Source organism: Zosterops lateralis (assembly GCF_965231275.1).
Source record: "Zosterops lateralis genome assembly, chromosome: 3".
NCBI classification, from domain to species: Eukaryota; Metazoa; Chordata; class Aves; order Passeriformes; family Zosteropidae; genus Zosterops; species Zosterops lateralis.
In genome coordinates, this window is record NC_139764.1 from 95464079 (window position 1) to 95481636 (window position 17558).

The window sequence follows — 17558 nt, forward strand, 5'->3', positions numbered from 1 at the left end:
ATATGTATCTGCATATCTATCTGATCAATTAAGTGGCTTTCATTTGCAATATTCTGTCTTTTAAGAATGAATGTGCCTCTTACACCAGCATATTTAATCAGAGATCATATTTTGTAGTATGAGTTCATTCTTTACTTTCTCTTGCACTCCAAGATATGATCCATCATATTTGTAATATATGGCTACTTAATTTAAGGTAGAATCTCAGTTTTAAAAGATGCTTCCTGGTTTTGTTTCTGTGTGCACTGCCTGGGTTACCAGGCCTAAGTTATGTGTCTTGCTGATGAACAGGAAGAACACACAGAAGATTTCATTTCTTCAACAACACAAAGCCAGCTCACTCAGAACTTCAGATCATACAATGTACACACATGTTCATTAATCATTTAATATACCTTACCTCTTAAATTTTAGATTCCTTAGCTCTGCATTCATAAACGAATTTTAAGATAAAGTGCTTGTTACCATCGAAATAATTTTTCACCCTGAAAATTTTAGCACATGGGCACTTCTTTGGGTGTCTACAAACTACAGCAATCATCATTCCTGTCATAATTTTCAAACTGTAGCAATCACAATTCCTCTGTCTCAGCTGTAGACCTCATTGGTCCCCCAAGAGAGGAAGAAGAAGGGCAAGAACCAATCTCATCTCTCTGGTGACCAGTGACAGGACCTGAGGGAATGGTTTGGAACTGTGCCAGGGGAGGTTTAGGCTGGATATTTGCAAAAGGTTCTGGAACACTGGAATAGGCATTGTAACAGACTCCTCAGAGAAGTGGTCACAGCACCAAGCCTGACAGAGTTCGAGAATTTGAACAATACTCTCAGAAACATGGTGTGATTCTTGGGATGGTCCAGTGCAGGGCTAGGAAATTAACTTTGAATCTTTCTTGTGGGTTGCTATCAAACCAGAATACTCTGATTCAATGATAATTACTATCCCTTATCTTTTAGAAACTTCTAGATATCTTACACAATATACAATCAGCAGCAGATATGGAAAGGTCTACAGTACTAGAAGGATTTAAAAATTAAATACAATGTTTAAAATGCAAATAAAATTTCTCAGCTGCTTATTTAGATAATTTTCACCCCTGACTCCATATCAATATCAGATATATATTCTATTTCATCGATCTTCTACTACATACTAAACACAAAGTACCAACTATTTCAGTGTTTCTCACAATTTCACAGCGCAAGTTCAAGTTCACTTAGCACAGTCCTGATATCACTGTCTTTAAAGTTAAATTCAGCTGTTTAACGTGGACATTTGGATCTTGATCTATAGGAAATAGTTTTCAGGTTGATCAAACAAACATGTTTCCCAGCAATGAATCTACTTTTACCTTTAACAGTAAGATCATAGAATCATAGGAAGACTTGGCTTGGAAGGGACCTTAAAGATCATTCCATTCTAAAACTCCTCCCATAGGCAGGGTTGCCATCCACTAGACCAGGTTAATCAGAGCCTCATCCAACTTGGCCGTGAACATCTCCAGGGATGGGGCCTCCACAGCTTCTCTGAGCAACCTGGTCAGTGATATAGGGATTTTACAAAAAGTAATTTTATAACACTTGCACTTGAGGATAAAGTGGTTTTAGAACATTTGAACTTAGAAAGAAATTTTTATTTTTGTTTACACATTTGAAATTACCATAAATGAGGACAGCTAAGTACTATGACTCTGAAAGGCATAAAAATGAGGTGGATATTTAGTTGACATCTGCACGTGATTCAACTTAAATTCATGTTTTTATCTGTGGACTACTTTGTAATTCTGTTCCCAGTTTTTTTCGAAACCCATGCCATCTATTTAAATAGCAAAACACAGATTTTGGCCAAAGTGCCTCACTACCTTAAGACAGCTGATCTGTCCCAAGGCAAAAAATTAGAATAGTGGTCTTCTAACTTCAAGCTTCTTGCTTAATCTCAGACAGTTCTACACACTTTATTTCTGAAGCCTGAGGGTTTTTTTGCTTTTATTTACTGAAGTACATTTGAGATTATTTTTGGCATCTTTACACTGGGTCATGAAACAGCATGTTTTGGCACCTGCTAGCTTCACTAGCAATCTGCTTACTCCAGGCTGTCATCCTTGTGCTGCTCCTGGGTATGCATCTGACAAAAGTCTTGCAGGTTTGCTTGGATCTGGAGTTTTGCAAACAGTGGGAGAAGAACAGCATATGAAAAAGCTTCATTGGTGTTTAGGTGAGTCTTCATTTCTTGATTTTGCATTTTAAATATATAAAAAATAATGTTGTTCATTCTTGTATATTACACTTTATTGACTATGGTTAATACAACCAAACACAAACCAAAATGTAGACCCTTTCTGCAAAATTCATTTGTTAGCCCTTGAAAATATTCATTGTTGAGACTTTCAGGTATATTTGTACTAACCACCTCATCTACTGGGGCATTTAGTGAAACTCTGGCACTAACAGTAATGATTATTATGAAGGACTAATTTAAATTAGTCTACTACCCTAAATTAAATGCATAGCTTCTCTTTCTCCATGCAGAGGTTTCTGATTGAGAAAAAAGTATCTGATGCTGAAATGATTCAGAAGAACTAACCAAAACCATGGTGAAACCACGTACATACACATAGATTACTAGCAGAGACTGGTAAAAAAATTATGTCACTATGGAACCAGTGGAATCACTGATGATAAATGTATACAAATTACCTGTTCACAAAATTCAGTCTACTCAATCATCACACCTTAAAATATTAAGTTAGGAGAAGGAGGGGATGTAATACTTTTTTAAAATTGATCACCTCATGGCTATGAGTATGAACATGCACCCCAGCACAGTGAAATCACAAGCTCAGAAGAAAAGGATGTTTGCTGAAGAGTAAGATTTTTTTTTCCCTCTGACTCTGAACTCTGACTTAGTTCCTATAGACATAAAGGTAATTTCACTTAACTTTAGATATTTGCAATATACGCATCAACATCTAAGCTGATCCCTAGGTTTCCTTCATTCCCTCTAGTAAGGAATGTGCTATTGTACAGTCTGATTCATCCGACCTACTTAGATGTCTACCTTCCGAGGAGATGAATCATGCCCTAAAAGTGTCTGTTTCTCTCCATTGACTATAAAGGCAGCCTAGCCAAAGATAATTTTGATAGAAAAGACATTACATTAGGACAGATAAATTTCACCCCAGAAGCTATGAAAGTAGTAAAACAGGGGTGAATGGTATTTTCAGCAATATTTAACTTCTGCATGATTTTGAAATAGAAATCCATCCACAAGGTCATGTGGGGACAATACTACTGAGAGCTGCTGAGCAGCACAGACTGGTGTCTCCCAAAGCACAGGGGAGCATCTTCCTCATGAAATGTGCAAGGTGAACATGAAATGATAGTATCTACTCCCTCGACACCTTCCCAAAAATATATTTGGGAGAGGAAACTTTCAAAGTGGACTGCTTTCTTTAAATGTTGTTTGCAATAAAATCAATATGGAGTCAAAAACTGTACTTTTATTTCTACATAGAAAAGACTGCTGAAATTACAAGAATCTGCTCCTAGCTTTGTCCTCCTGCCATACTTTTACAAACTTTTAAAAAGAGTTTCTTTGTAGCTTTGATTGGCTAGAACCCATGTACCTTCTCTTGGCTTTAGCTACTTACTGGGTAAGAATTTTTATCATTTTTATCATTTTCCTTTCCCTGACATTCTTCAATGCACTGAAGATTAATGAAGTGCTGTAAAAATGCACTTCTGCATCTCTTCTGTCTCAGCATGTGAAAGTCTCTTTTTTAAATATGTAGACTTGTTGATAAAAGCTTTATTTCTACTGTATGAGAAGCAGAGTTCTGACCTAACTAAACCGTGACCCAAACCCTACTTGATCAGTGAAGTCTTTTATGAACTTCACTTGGCTTTCAAATTAGTCTTCTGTCTTTCTTGGCTTGAGAATGAATACTTCAGTTAGAGCAATACACAGTAATCCAACTCCAGTGGAAGAAGGCGGAATCTGCCTAAGGGTGCTAAGATTTCTTCTGCCCACCAAAAGTTAGCACCTAGTATTGATAGGGACAAAAGAATCATTTAACAACACATAATAAAGCTAAAAAGCAATAACTAGAAACTAATCAAAATAAAGCTACATGATAATCCTTCTTCAGGAAATGTTAAAGTAGGAGCAAAGAAGGAATTCAACATTAAGAAGACGTAATGATTTAGCAAAATTATTTTTACCTCTTCTAATGAAATTATTCCAATACTTTCTAAATATTTGTTACAAAAACAGTGAGCTCAATCATCATCAGATTTCTCTTAAAAACATTAAAAACCACTCATGTTGTGTATTCCCCTTGACCTGGGATTGAGATTTATACACATAGCTGCCAGTGCAGTGAAGAGAGACCATGATCTTTCATAGCTGGTTTAATTTGATTTTATAACCCAACCAATTTTCAAGATGATTTAGGGATTAGCTGTTCCGTCAGGCTGAGCTATGTAGTCAATAAAATAGAAGAATTTTTTTTTCTAATTCTTAGATATGATATGCCCCTGCCATGGCATTTTTACTTTTAACGTCATATGTTCTCTTTAGTGAGCTACCATCATCAGCAGCCCATGATCAGTCAGTGGGCTGGGCCATGCAATAAAACAGCCATGCCTGCTCACAGGAGCAGAGATGCTGCCTGGAAACTGCAATTTAAAGATCCTACTGCCTCATTTTTGAAATCATTTAAGTCTGGAAAGAGACAAAGAAAAAGAAGTACAATTTTATGTGATGATTCCTACTACTTACATTTATACTGACAATTTATAAACTGCAAATTTAGCAACATATGACACTTTGATTGATGAACTTTGCTTTTTCAGAAGGTTGTACTAGGAAGACTTACACCGCCAAGAGCTAACATTGTCACCATGTCAGTATCTCTACCTGAACTGAACTATCAGGCCTTACTTTGCTTTGTGCATCCCTGCCATTCCATCAATATCCTCAAGCAAGAGGAGTATGACAGAGAAGTATACAGAATTGACTTCAGCTAATGAGGGGAGTGAAGATTTTTCACTACTCATTTTTAAGGGCGATAAGTAAGATGCCATAAACAAGGAAGAACAACACATGATTGTGCTTCAAAAGCAGAGGAAGTACAGTCACAATCCCTGATCCTTAGGTCATGCTGAATTTTGGTCAACACTTAGTTAAGTGTCTTGTAGAAAATTTGTGGTGTAGGCAAAACCTGAGCTCATCTTTCCCAACTCTAAACTAATTCTCTAATTAATGGTCCAGACTTTTCTTATTCCCTGAGGCACCACAGAACAAGTAGAAATAATATAAAGCTGCCTAAGAAAAATGTTGCATACCAGAGATTCTTACATTGCCTAATTAGGGTTGCTTTGCTATGTCTTTTCTCTATCATGGCAGGGCAAACTGAATATAGAAGCAAGTATAAAATCCTTAATCTGTGATACTTCCTCTATGGGTCTGCATCCTCTAAGAGACCAGAATATCCCTTCAAGATGTAAAATAACAATAATAAAAATCCTTAAGATGCTGCACTTTTCATTGGGTCCATAATTTATTACACGATGAAGCTTAATATAAGGCCCAGAATGATGTTTCTGTCTGTTATCAGCTGAAGTGAGCAATCCTCATAAAGACCACTCACACAAAAAAGTCAGTTTACATGGACTTTTCTAGTGTTAGTTTCTAAATTTAAAACTGATTTAATCATCTGTAGTATGTACAACTGTTGTATGTCAGCTATGCCAGGTCTCTGGAATGTCAAGATAATCATTAACAAAATGTGTGCATCTGATAATCTCTGCAGATAAAAAAATATCAAGCTTTAGATATGTTTTATCTAAAAGAAAACGGGAAAATTCACATCAGCAAGTTTTAAGGTAAGCCCTTGCAGCACTGCAAGAGTCAACATGAGAAATTCCATTGGCAAAACACCAAATGTAAGAAGGTAAACATTTCAGTTTAGGCTCTGGTGCTGCTGATAACTTCTTACAAGTTTCCTCTCTCTTTGTGTTGGCACAGAACTGGTTTTTTTTCACCCCTAAGCCCATGTTCCTTAATTGTCTGGTTCTGTAGAAGACTCTACAATGAAAAGAGCCTTTCATGAATCCATTTAAATTCCTCATGTACATTCCCTCACACCTCAAACTTCAAAACTATTTTCTTTAGCAGTCCACCAGAAAGCCCTTCACAGATGCTCATGATCCCAAGCTACAGCACAAGAAGTTCTATGAGCTCAAACTGAGCTGAGAATCCATTTAATCATGCCTTGCATATTCTCCTCCCACCTTTACATATTCTTTTACTGCTTTCTTCTTACATTTCCATTCCAAATTACTACTCCTTTCCACTGTGACATACTGTGTTTCATCAACTCCTTTAAGTGCATTGGCAAAACATAAATCACAGGTAAATTTTCTTCTATATCTAATCCAAATTTTCCCTATAATAAATTAATTACTGTCTAATGGAATTAACTGATTCATGCTTCATCTTATTTTAGTATAGAATTCCTGAGTTTAACTGCATTTATAACTGCTGTCCATCATCATCAAAGGAACCAAGTCAGTAAGTAGACCAATATAGTGTATATATGTCTCTATCTTATAAATTAGTCAGCTTTCAACTGAATTTCTTGAGTTTCCTCTGAAGACTGGGACTTGTATTTATTGCAGAATATACCCTACTAATAAAGTAAAAGTATTCTAGTGTTGTTTTGGGAAAACATAGCAGATATGCAGGAAAATCACAGCACAATTGTGTCCTCTAATATTAGCTCATAAAGGTCTGTGACAAATGGCCCTCCAACAGCTGATCAGCATAGAATCTGATACCAGCCTTCTGAATTTCTGGACAATGTATTGATTTTACAAATAAAAATTCAGCAGAAAAAAAATGATCCAAGAAAAAAACACTGTGATGAACACCAAGGGAATACCATCTATTTTCTCTGTATTCCACATACATGGAATGCAAACATATCCAGCATTTTAAATAAGTTTGCAAACAATGCTTAAGAAAAATGTGTTCCTCAAAACTAAAATGGATTTCATCATTACGAGCCTCTGAATTCACTTCATCCACATTTTGTACACTTACACACTCAATTTGTAGACTCATTTGTTTTTAATGCCAACATATAAGAACTACTGTGATTGCCTAGAGATAGTAGAATGACAATAGGGGAAGTCACACTTTATAATAAATATAGATGTAGTGAAAGAAATAGCAAGTTTTCCAACCTATCCATCCTGCACATCTGACTCTACTATTACTGTTTATTGAAATAAAATTTCCTATTTATTTACAATTAATTACTACTACTTTTTTGATTTCACAGTAAAAAGAATTTCAGTGCATTCAGGTCCAAAAGGATTCAGGCACCCATTCCTATACTTTGTAACTTCAGCAGCAAGAATAATATATGCATAATCTAATTTAACTGCAAATGACTCTTTTAGCATGAATTGTCTGTTTAAAGATAATGCACAGCAGAATTCTTAACTGCATCCCAGAAGTCATGCAGCACCAGGCAGATAAGATCACAGTGGTTACCAGGGGTAGCAAATGGGAAAAGCACTACAGGAAATGAACTCTTGTCAATAATCTCAAGAGAGTGCTATATTTAGGTCAATTGTACCTGAAATCGTTTGGTGGGGTAATTGCTCTTTGGTACAGACTCTGCTCTCTGAGCCTGTCAGAGTGCTGGTAGGTCCTCTGGATTGAATTCACCAATTTTCTTCCAGACTCATTTTCTAAAAATAAAAACAAACAAACAAACAAACAAACAAATTTTAATGATGGACAGCAAGCTTACCAGAACACAGAAAATCACTCATGTTATTTTAGATTTCAAAAATATGCTTTCATTTAATCCATTTAATACAAAAACATGTTTCAATATCCAACTGATTGCCTCAATTTTCTAGAACAGAAATTTATTCAATTATTCAGATTTTTTATTTGGCCTTCCAAAGACTTCCCAGATCTACTGGATATCTAAGGTGATTTAGAGCACTTTTGCTGATCAGTTAATAGTCAATGCAAAATCAGAATTGTTACTAAATCTTACGACACATCCCAGTGCAACATTATTCCAGCTTTAATTCAGCTTGAGTCCTCATCTGAAAATATGGTTTATTGTTTAATAATTAAAGATGGTTCATTCATGTGTCCTGAGGAATGTGATAAGCTCAGTTTTAGGAATCCAATCTAATAAAACACATACTGATCTTTTGCATCAGCTGGATTAATCCAGATACCAGAAAACAGCACCTACTTCTTCTGTCTTATGATTTCATAGAAGAAATATATTGCTTTGATAGCACAAAGTCTCCAGCAAAATTATTCCTTCTTCACATTAAAAAGTAAGTATTAACCAGATGAATTTTAAAGTAAGGAAAAGCTTCCTTTAGCAGCTATTCAGCATGCATTTACCTTCTACAGGCAGATACAGCATCATATCTGCAGTCATTACTTAATGCTTGTGATTAACACCTACTGTAATTAAAGAAAATGTCATGAAACAACTATACTGTTGAAGAATATACATGTACTTTTTATTTTTAAAAAAGTATGAAGGGAATAAGATACACTACTGAAAACTACAGTAGGTGCATCAGTTATTTTAGCTATTGTTTCTTGTGAAGAACTTCAAATTCAAAGATTCTCATTAAACAGAGTAGATGGCAATAGCAGACGAAGTGTTAATGGGGCAGCAGTGGAGTGTGTCAGGAAAATGAAGAGACCCTGAGGGGCTCACCATGCTGTTTATGCTCAGCTAAATTCCGCAGCATTACCATAAATCCTCTAAAAGATACTGTACTCAATTCCTTATTTGCTATTTTTCAGGCAAGGAAATATTCTATGAGATTAGAAAATGGTACTATTTTCTATTAAACAAACTTTACATGTAAATACACTAAATATTTACATGCACTACTATTTTTTACAGTTTTATAAAAACAAAGAGGGTCTTCTAATCTTCAAAATAATGTGTGAATCTATATGAAAATTTCTGAAATCATACCCAGGAACAGAGCCTTTAAACAAAAGAATCATCATTCATCTCATAAAATTATTTTATAATTTAAAGTTTGAGTTTCAATATTAATTTCTTAAATGCATAATTCAACTGCCTAGAATAAAATTATGCATAAATCAAATAACCTTTCATGAGAGTTAAAAATTCTTGATTTCTAGTTAGTTGGAGGGGGTTGGGGGTTTTTTGGGGTTTTTGTTTGTTTTTGGGGCATTGTTTGTTTTTGTTTGTTCGCTTGACGTTTGTTTGTTTTTTGGGTGATGCCTTAAGTTTGAGCTTTAATGTTTTTCACATTCTGTGGTGCCAAGGGGTGTAGTTCTGAGCCTCATATTAAGTGCTAGTGAGCTTTCTTCACAGAGTAGGTAGACAAAACAAATCTTTTTCCTGCTGAAGACCAGGACAACAAGTACAACTTTCAGGCCCAAAAGCATAAAAAACAGTGGACTGAAGGAAAACAAGAAAGGATGGGACTTCATAACGTGGGCTGTAATTGGACAATTAAACCCCAATATGCAAATGGACCAAAACTTGTAAAAGTGTAAGACCTCGTGACCAGTCATCCATTTTGTGACCATTTTAAGTCCATTTTGGGTGTAACCCTGGTCAAGCTCTTGTCCTGCCCAAAGTGTACCCTAAAGGCCTTTCAATAAATATCTACTTTATTCTCCAGCTCTGTCCAGTCTCTGTTTCAGGTCAGCCCTCCCAAGGCATCATGGGTTTTTGGTTTTGTTTGACTTTTTTATTTTTTTTCATTTTAAGGCAGCATTCTGAAAGAATAAATTAATCTTAGGAAATACACATAAACCATTCATTCCAAAAATGTACTGGTTAAAAAGTATGATATCTATGGTTATGCATGTATCTTTATGGTGACCTTATTGTGCCTTTGATCTTAGAACAAAACTTTTCTAACATATGGGTAGGTGGATTTATTGTTAAGGAGAAAGCGGCTGCAATACGCTGTGTAACATCAATTATAAACACAATTTCATGTAAGACATAATTTTCTACAGCAGAAAGGTCCCAGCAAAACTGCAGAAGGCTCCATGGGGTCTCCTCCTGCCCCGGAGCGGCACCACGGACAGCGGCCGCCGGAGCTGCAGCAGCGACACTCGCGGCTTGGGCTCTCCGTGTCCTAAACCCTGCTCAGCCTGACACATGTCCAAAGACCAAAATAATGAGCTACGTTTTTTCCAGTCTTCTTCCAGTGCCATCATTTTGATGTTTACTTATGACTTTTAATTCTTGTAAACAATGAGAACTAAAGAACTAACAGATCTGAAAACTGGTTGTTGAAATACGTCAAGGCAGACCTTGGGCTCTTACAACGCTGGCTTCACTATGTGCTGTTGACCCCCCACTTCAAAGCCAAAGATCTGACATCCAAAAGCAGCCACGTCATTTTGGGGATGACCGTTTTGCATTTATAAATCTCCACATGGGGAATACCTATCCAGTGCCTGCCTCAATACCAAATGCTTGGCGAATGCCCACACAGCCACAGGCAACTTGTTTGCCACTGAGAATACTGAAAAATAAAGCCCCCATAGTTACCCATTCCTATTCTACAAATGATAATAAACCATTGTTTCAGGAACCCAAAAAAACATTCAGTTACCCTTGCAGAAGTAGAAATAGGGCACTTGTAAGATGCTGAAGTACAGACTCTCCTTACTGCTTAACACCCAAGCAAAGCACATTTAAAAGATTAAACGTCATGGGCTCTGAGATGCCCTAAGCGATGCAGTCTGCAAATGAATGGCAAAAACACTTGGAATGGATACTTTATCCCTATAAGCAGTGGATATTTGAGTAGCAGACAAGAAAATTCTCACAAAAAGGTTACATTCTGACTGATGCTGAGAACCAGCAATTCCCAGAAAGGTCATGAAGAGCCCCCAGTTCCTATTATCCCTGAAGGTGCAATAAAAAACCTGAAACACTAAAATAAAATCACAAGAAAGCATCCACCTCTCATGCAGATACTGCCTGCCTTTAAGAGATTGTGTACTTCTTTTCATGTATTTCAACACTGGTGGTCACTCGCGTTATTTCTGGCAATAATTTGCTTTAGTGTTTTCAGGGGTTTTTTCAGGCAAGATGAAATAATTACAACTACTTCAAATACTTTGAGAGAGTTATAAAAATTTATTTTAATATTTTCTCTCATATTAGAATTTATGAGGTTATTTGTCATTACCAACAGATTTGGGCAATAACAGTTCACATGAATTTACAGGCACTAATATCATGCTTCTGATTATTCAGAATATTGTAAAAATAAAAATACATGGGCCTAGTCCCACTACTGCTTACATTAGAGAGGTATCTGTCTCACTTTTCAGTGGAAATAACACCATAACCAAACCTCTAGAACAAATATTAACTCAAAGGCCAAGAAATATAGCTACAAAAAATTAAATCAAAAAATTAAGTGAATAGCAAACAGAGTATTTCCCAATCAGAATATGAAGTTCTGAATCATCTGTGAAAACAAAGAACTTACGGTGGAAGAATGTTTTCCCTATCATAATGTTTGGTGTATTACTTTCTTCAACCAACACCACACTTCAAACTAAAGTATAAGCACTCATGAGATTTTACATTAACTTCCATGTAAATCTACCAATAGACAGTGTCAACCTTGCTTTGAAATAAATGCTTCTTAAACATCTAAAACTCCATCTATTAAAAAAAAAAAAAAAAAAAAAAAAAAAAAAGTATGATTAAGAAAAAAATGACCTGGTATAAAAAAACAGGAGTGTGAATCCCCTTCTTTGAGGAAGATATCCAAAGCTGACATTTGATACTCTTGGAAAATTTATGAATACCATCATTGAAAGCAGACAGTTGATGATCATCTCTGTTAATACTGAATGCCTTGTTTCCATTTCTTAATGTGAAGCGTATCTTGGTTAGGATTTATGGTTCAAAGGATCAGTTGCTGCAAAACAAGGATCTAAAACCAATGAGGAAAATACACAACTGACACTGAGGGGACCTTTTTGGAAGGGCTGTGTGCACCCCTCACATGGTAGATAAGCATTATCTCCTGCCTGAAGCCCACTGGAGAAAGTGTGAAACAGTGCACTAATACCTGAGTGAAAAAAGAGGGGGCTGTCCTGACTGCAGAAGGTAATGAGGATGGTAAAAACACAAAGTGTTTGCAGTGTTACTGGTTCTTGCAGTGAACAGCATGTTCACTTCCAGGACAATATGGAATTTGAAAATTGCCGTTAAGTAGGAGGATGGCACACAGGGCTGCACTTTAAAACCCTACTACAAAGTAAACAATGTCAGGAGAAAGGCTATTACATTAAGAGCTGTTGATTTGGAGGCATTTCCAAGGTCAACCTTTGGGTGTGCAGATTCACCTTCTCAAAACAATGTAAGCCAGAGAGCCAGAGCAGAACAAAATCAGGGGGCAAGTAATCAAAACAGCTTGCCAATGATTAAATTAAGGGTAGGGCAGAGAATGATTTGCCTTTCCAGACCTTTCCTGCTGTTTTCTGAAGCCAGCTGGAGGCAGTGAGGGCATCTTAAGGAAAAAACCCACAAACTAGAAAAACTGAATTGTATAACAAGTATTATCTTACAGATTATAGACCTACACACTGCAGACTATGAACTATATACAGGAGGAGTTATTAGCAGATTTAATTTTATCCGCCTTTACCAACAACTTTTGGAGAAGAGTTCTATTACCAGCAAATGCAGCAAAGCATTGTGTGGCAGATTTTGGGCAGGGCTGTTTCCACAGTCTATTGTGCATCAATGTCAGATGTACCTAATGACTACAGGTGAAAGTGCTAAGCATCTACTGACACTTCTGTGAGCAAAGGCCTAGTTCTGCCATCTCTTGCCACAAGTTAAATTTTTATTCTCTCTCCTTTAATCCTTAACTGAAATCACTTAGTGGCAAGATAATCTTATGAACAATAAAGTAAAACTACAATACTGTAACATAAAGAAGCACAGAATCAGCCTTTTCAGTACACCAAAATGAAAGAGACAGAGCCTAGTCCAGAAAACTCTATTTGTACATTGGATCCATTTCCAGTGTCCCAGTTTGATGGTGATTTAAAAGGTTGTATGTTGTACTTGAGCCATGTTTATATATTTTTAACACATCTTTTAAGCCTAATGAGCAAAAATGTAGATATATTAAAGAAAGGCTGATCAGTATACAGCTACTGATCTTTATTTTCCAGCAATTCCCAGAAAAATGAAAACAATGGGCAAAAAGGAAGGGCACACAGAAACCTTACTCCTATTTTACCATATCAAATAAGCCTGATCGAGCAGTGGCATTTTCATACATCACTCTGCTGAAATTTGCTTTACCATTGTCAGGACAGAAGAGAAATGTGTATCAGGACATTCTTTCACTGTCATACTCTGTCACCCCAACAGCTGTCACTTGGAAGCTGCAAGTTCTTATGTCCTTTGGCCAGTCCAAATTAATGTATCTCTACTGACTCCTCTTTTTAATACTAATTTATATGAAGATACTTAATATCACAATTATCAGAAGCAACAGATCAACTATGTGTAACTGAGTTAAATATAAAAGAAAATCTGTGTTAGTGCTCTACTGATTTTTGCAGCAAATATATAAGAAATGCTCTTCTCAGCATTTTTGTAGCACATCATACAACTTAATGCTAAAATATCATTCTGGACTTGAAAATTACCATTATGTATACTCAGTTGCAATGATTTACATCACAGAAAGTACTGTTGTGAATAAACTTACTGTTGCTTTGTACAGTACTCACAAAGACTTGCCTGAAATGGAAATAATTTGTTTTAGTGACATTTGACAAAAAATAGAAGTTTAAATAATGTTTACAAACTGGCCTATACTTAGGATTATAGTTACGGGATGATACATCCCAAAAGGAAAAACAATATTTACTGTTAGTTATTCATTGCCCTTCAATTACTTTGTTGTTATAAATACTGACTAATCAAAGACTAAACTATACATGACTATTCACACACTAAGAATAATTGTTCTTAAGTTTAAATAGAAAGGATAACTCTCCTGTAAGGCTGACATTTGTCTGCAAAAACAACTGGAAAACACTGTAGAAAAATGACTATTCCTACTGATCATTTTTTTTTTTGCAAATTATTTGTGAAAAGATTAGAGCACTAAATTAACCCCAAAATGCATTTATAGTCAAACCTAACCATGGATATTACTCTTGCATGTTAAAGCAATTTATGGTTTCAGATACCTCTCAGATGACCTCAGCTCAGAAACCCTCTCTTCTTTCCCCCTTACACTCACTAGTACTGTCAGGTAAGAGAACAGTAACTGCTATCACTAATTAAAGCAGTGCCTCAGATGCAAAGGTGGGGTATTCCACTGGAGACAGACACGGTAACGGTTACTGAACATAAACACAACATAGAACCTCCAGTAGCAAATAGTCAAGAAATCAGAATATGCTTATGAACAAATGCATTAGGAGGACAAAGCCTTGGTGTCCTCTGATGCTGGTATAGGAGACTTCACATGGGTCATGGAATATTTGTAGGGTAAATTCTTACAACAGACTGTCTTCCAATAGTGTCAAAAGCAGAAAACCAAGGTCAGCTGATGTATCAGCTACAGTGGGAACTTTATACCCAAGAGCTGTACTAGCATATTAGTAGAGTAAATGCAAAGCATTCATGAATGGAAGAGTAATCTGTAGATGCAGAAACACCAACAGGTGCACAACTTGTTCCCAAAGATATAAAAACTGTATCATTATTGAGATATGTTTAGAATTCATTATTTAATACATTACTGCATATTTTATCCCTGTACTGTTAAATTTGTATCAAAAGAGAAATTAAAAATGCTTGACTAGCCAGTAGACCAGGTGTTGAATAAGTAATTTATGGATTAACAGATAAGACATATTAACAACATAAGACAAGCTAAAATTCTATTTAGATGCAAAAACATTTTAAGGGTGTAACAAATAAAGGTTAGCTTAAAAGAAAAAGTAAGAAAAAAACTCCACAGGAATCCTAACATTTATAAAGGGCAGGAGGAAACTTCTGCCTTTCTATCAATTCCCCTGAATTATAGAACTTCTCATACTCATTGTATTGCCCAAGAACTTCAGGTTTCTCAGTGGAAACAAGCAATTGTTGATGATTGTGCTGGATGGAAAATCATAAAACAGGAGAAGATAATGTAACATACTGTGTGGTGCCAGAGGAAACAATGGCTTTTGCAATGAGCACAGAAGATGCAGATCAGGTAAGAAACTCTTCCCTTTACAGTAAAACTGTTTAAGATTTATAGGAAGAGACAGTGAGACAGAAAAATATCTTAAAATAGTCCATGGTCTCATGCAATAGGCTGAGCCATGGGTGAGGCACAGTCAGCTCCTTGCCACATGCCAAAAGGTCATCTCAGAATGAGTCTGAAAACAAAGCATGAGAAGGGGACCTCTCTCCCCTAGATATGAAGGGTAGAACGGAATGCAAGAGACATGAGAAGTTCAGTGCTGAGATGCTGAAGACCTCATCTGCACTGCCAAGCAAAAGACATAGAGCAAAGCAAAGAGACAAGCCAGGAGAGATGGGGAAAGGGAACAAGATGTTTTAGGGATACATCAACAAGGAAGGGGGAGAAGTTGGAAGAAAATATGGCAGAAAAGCATAAATGGGTGTCAGAGAAAATTAAATCAGATCTTAACATTCTTGCTGAGAAAGATAATGAGATGTGTAAAAAGTGAAAACTAAAATGGGGTAAGAGAAAGACTTATTAAAATAAGCTGAAGCTTTTCAAGTTCAGAGGTAGTGGCAAGAAGGCCATAAGAGTACCAGTTGAATATTTTCCATGACTTGCAATATTTTAACTTCTACTTTAAACCATTAAGGTGATTCTTACCTTTACAGTTACTGTGTTAGATGTCAGTGTTATCCAAAACCAGTTTGCATAGTATTTGATCACCCTCCCCAGTATATCCCAGACCATCACCATAATTAAGAGAATGGTATCAGGCAGCTTTTTCTCTTCACTCAGCTAGGTTCAAAAGCTGTTCACTGCCATATGTCACTGCTCTAGTCCACTGCCTATTGTTTCCATTTCTTTCTTCAGAGTTTATTGTTTTGCAACTATTTGAAAAATAGTTAGGAATCTCCAGGGTTTTCTCACCATGTTCTTCTTTGATCCAGGTCTCACTCCCACAAAGGAAATAATTTTCTACATCCAGGTCCTGACTAAGGACGCAGAGGTTGAAAACCTGCCCTTTATGTATTTAAAGTCCAAGGCAGGTATGGGTTGTTTTGCTACAGACAACATGAAATCTAACAGCCGATTCCTCTCTTGGGGCTGAGTTGTCACTCAAATCACAATACAAGACTGGGATTGTTGTGAGAGGAACAAACTGAGAGCAGAACTGCACCTCAAAAGGCTGCCATAATGGACATGGGGGTCCCTAACACTCCTGCAGGAGGAATATCAGCTGGGGCTCAGCTACCTGGCTGCACCTCAGGCTTTCCAGTAATAATGATGAGATGAAACAAGGAACTACAGACTTCTGTAGTTCAAAACCTTAAACTTTGGTTATTTTCATGGCTTCAAAGAACAAGAATTGGCTCTCTGAAACCCAAATTCTCAAAAGATTTACATTGTCCAAGAACTTTTGAGGTTCTGAACCTGAATGTTTTAAGTGGTTCTCTAAGGAACACTTAAGATTAGGAGCAGTATTTAACACCGGTACTCAAAAGTATATTAGGATGTCTCTTATATAGGACTAAAACCAACATGTATTTACAACAGGTTTCATCTTGTTCACATTTAAGACTACAGAAAACTTCAATTTTTAGCAAATGACAGCTACCATCCATGAATTTAGATAAGACACTTAGAAAGTCTCCCCTTGTGCTACCCAACTACTTGAGGAGTACAGCATAAATTTAAAAACTGTCAGCAGTTTAGACTTATTATCCTCTTGTTGCCATTCATTAGTGTTGATACAGAGTTCTAGTACTGAAATGAGGATAAGTTAGGCCCTAAAACAACTGTTTAACATCATGGGCTTAGACCTCAGATTTTTTTCTATGTATTTTAAATAATCATCACTACTCTAGATCAAACATTTATTGCAGAAACTCAAAGGACTTCTCACCCAACTTTTCCTAGCAGCTAATCAATAAACCTAATTAAAAAAAAACCTGCAACTTTCAATCATTCAATTGCTCAGGACTTTTAGTAATACAAATTGTAAGGAGGAAAGACTCTCGACTTGTCATGATGGAGAAGCTCCAGGAATTATTAAAACCTAATGCAGATAGTTTGGCTTGCCAGGCAGACAGCAGCATAACAGCACATCTGAGTCACAGCAGTCATGCATCCTCACGTGCAAAGTCAGTGACAGCCCAAGCAGCCGTGATTGAAAAATGTCAACAGGATTCCAGAAATGTTTGTGTTGGTTCAGATTCGGGGGCAAGTACAAGCACAGCAACAACCAACAGGTATTCGCCTCAGCATGCTTGTGTTAC

General features: G+C 36.5%; 1 protein-coding gene across 1 annotated transcript in view; it reads right to left on the reverse strand.

Annotated features, from left to right (window-relative positions):
* MYT1L (myelin transcription factor 1 like) overlaps positions 1–17558 on the reverse strand; it is a 295677-nt gene that overhangs the window by 210421 nt on the left and 67698 nt on the right. The window contains exon 2 of the mRNA XM_083857754.1: positions 7644–7758. The gene's annotated coding sequence lies outside the window, so the exon portion shown is untranslated. The remainder of the gene's footprint in view (positions 1–7643; positions 7759–17558) is intronic.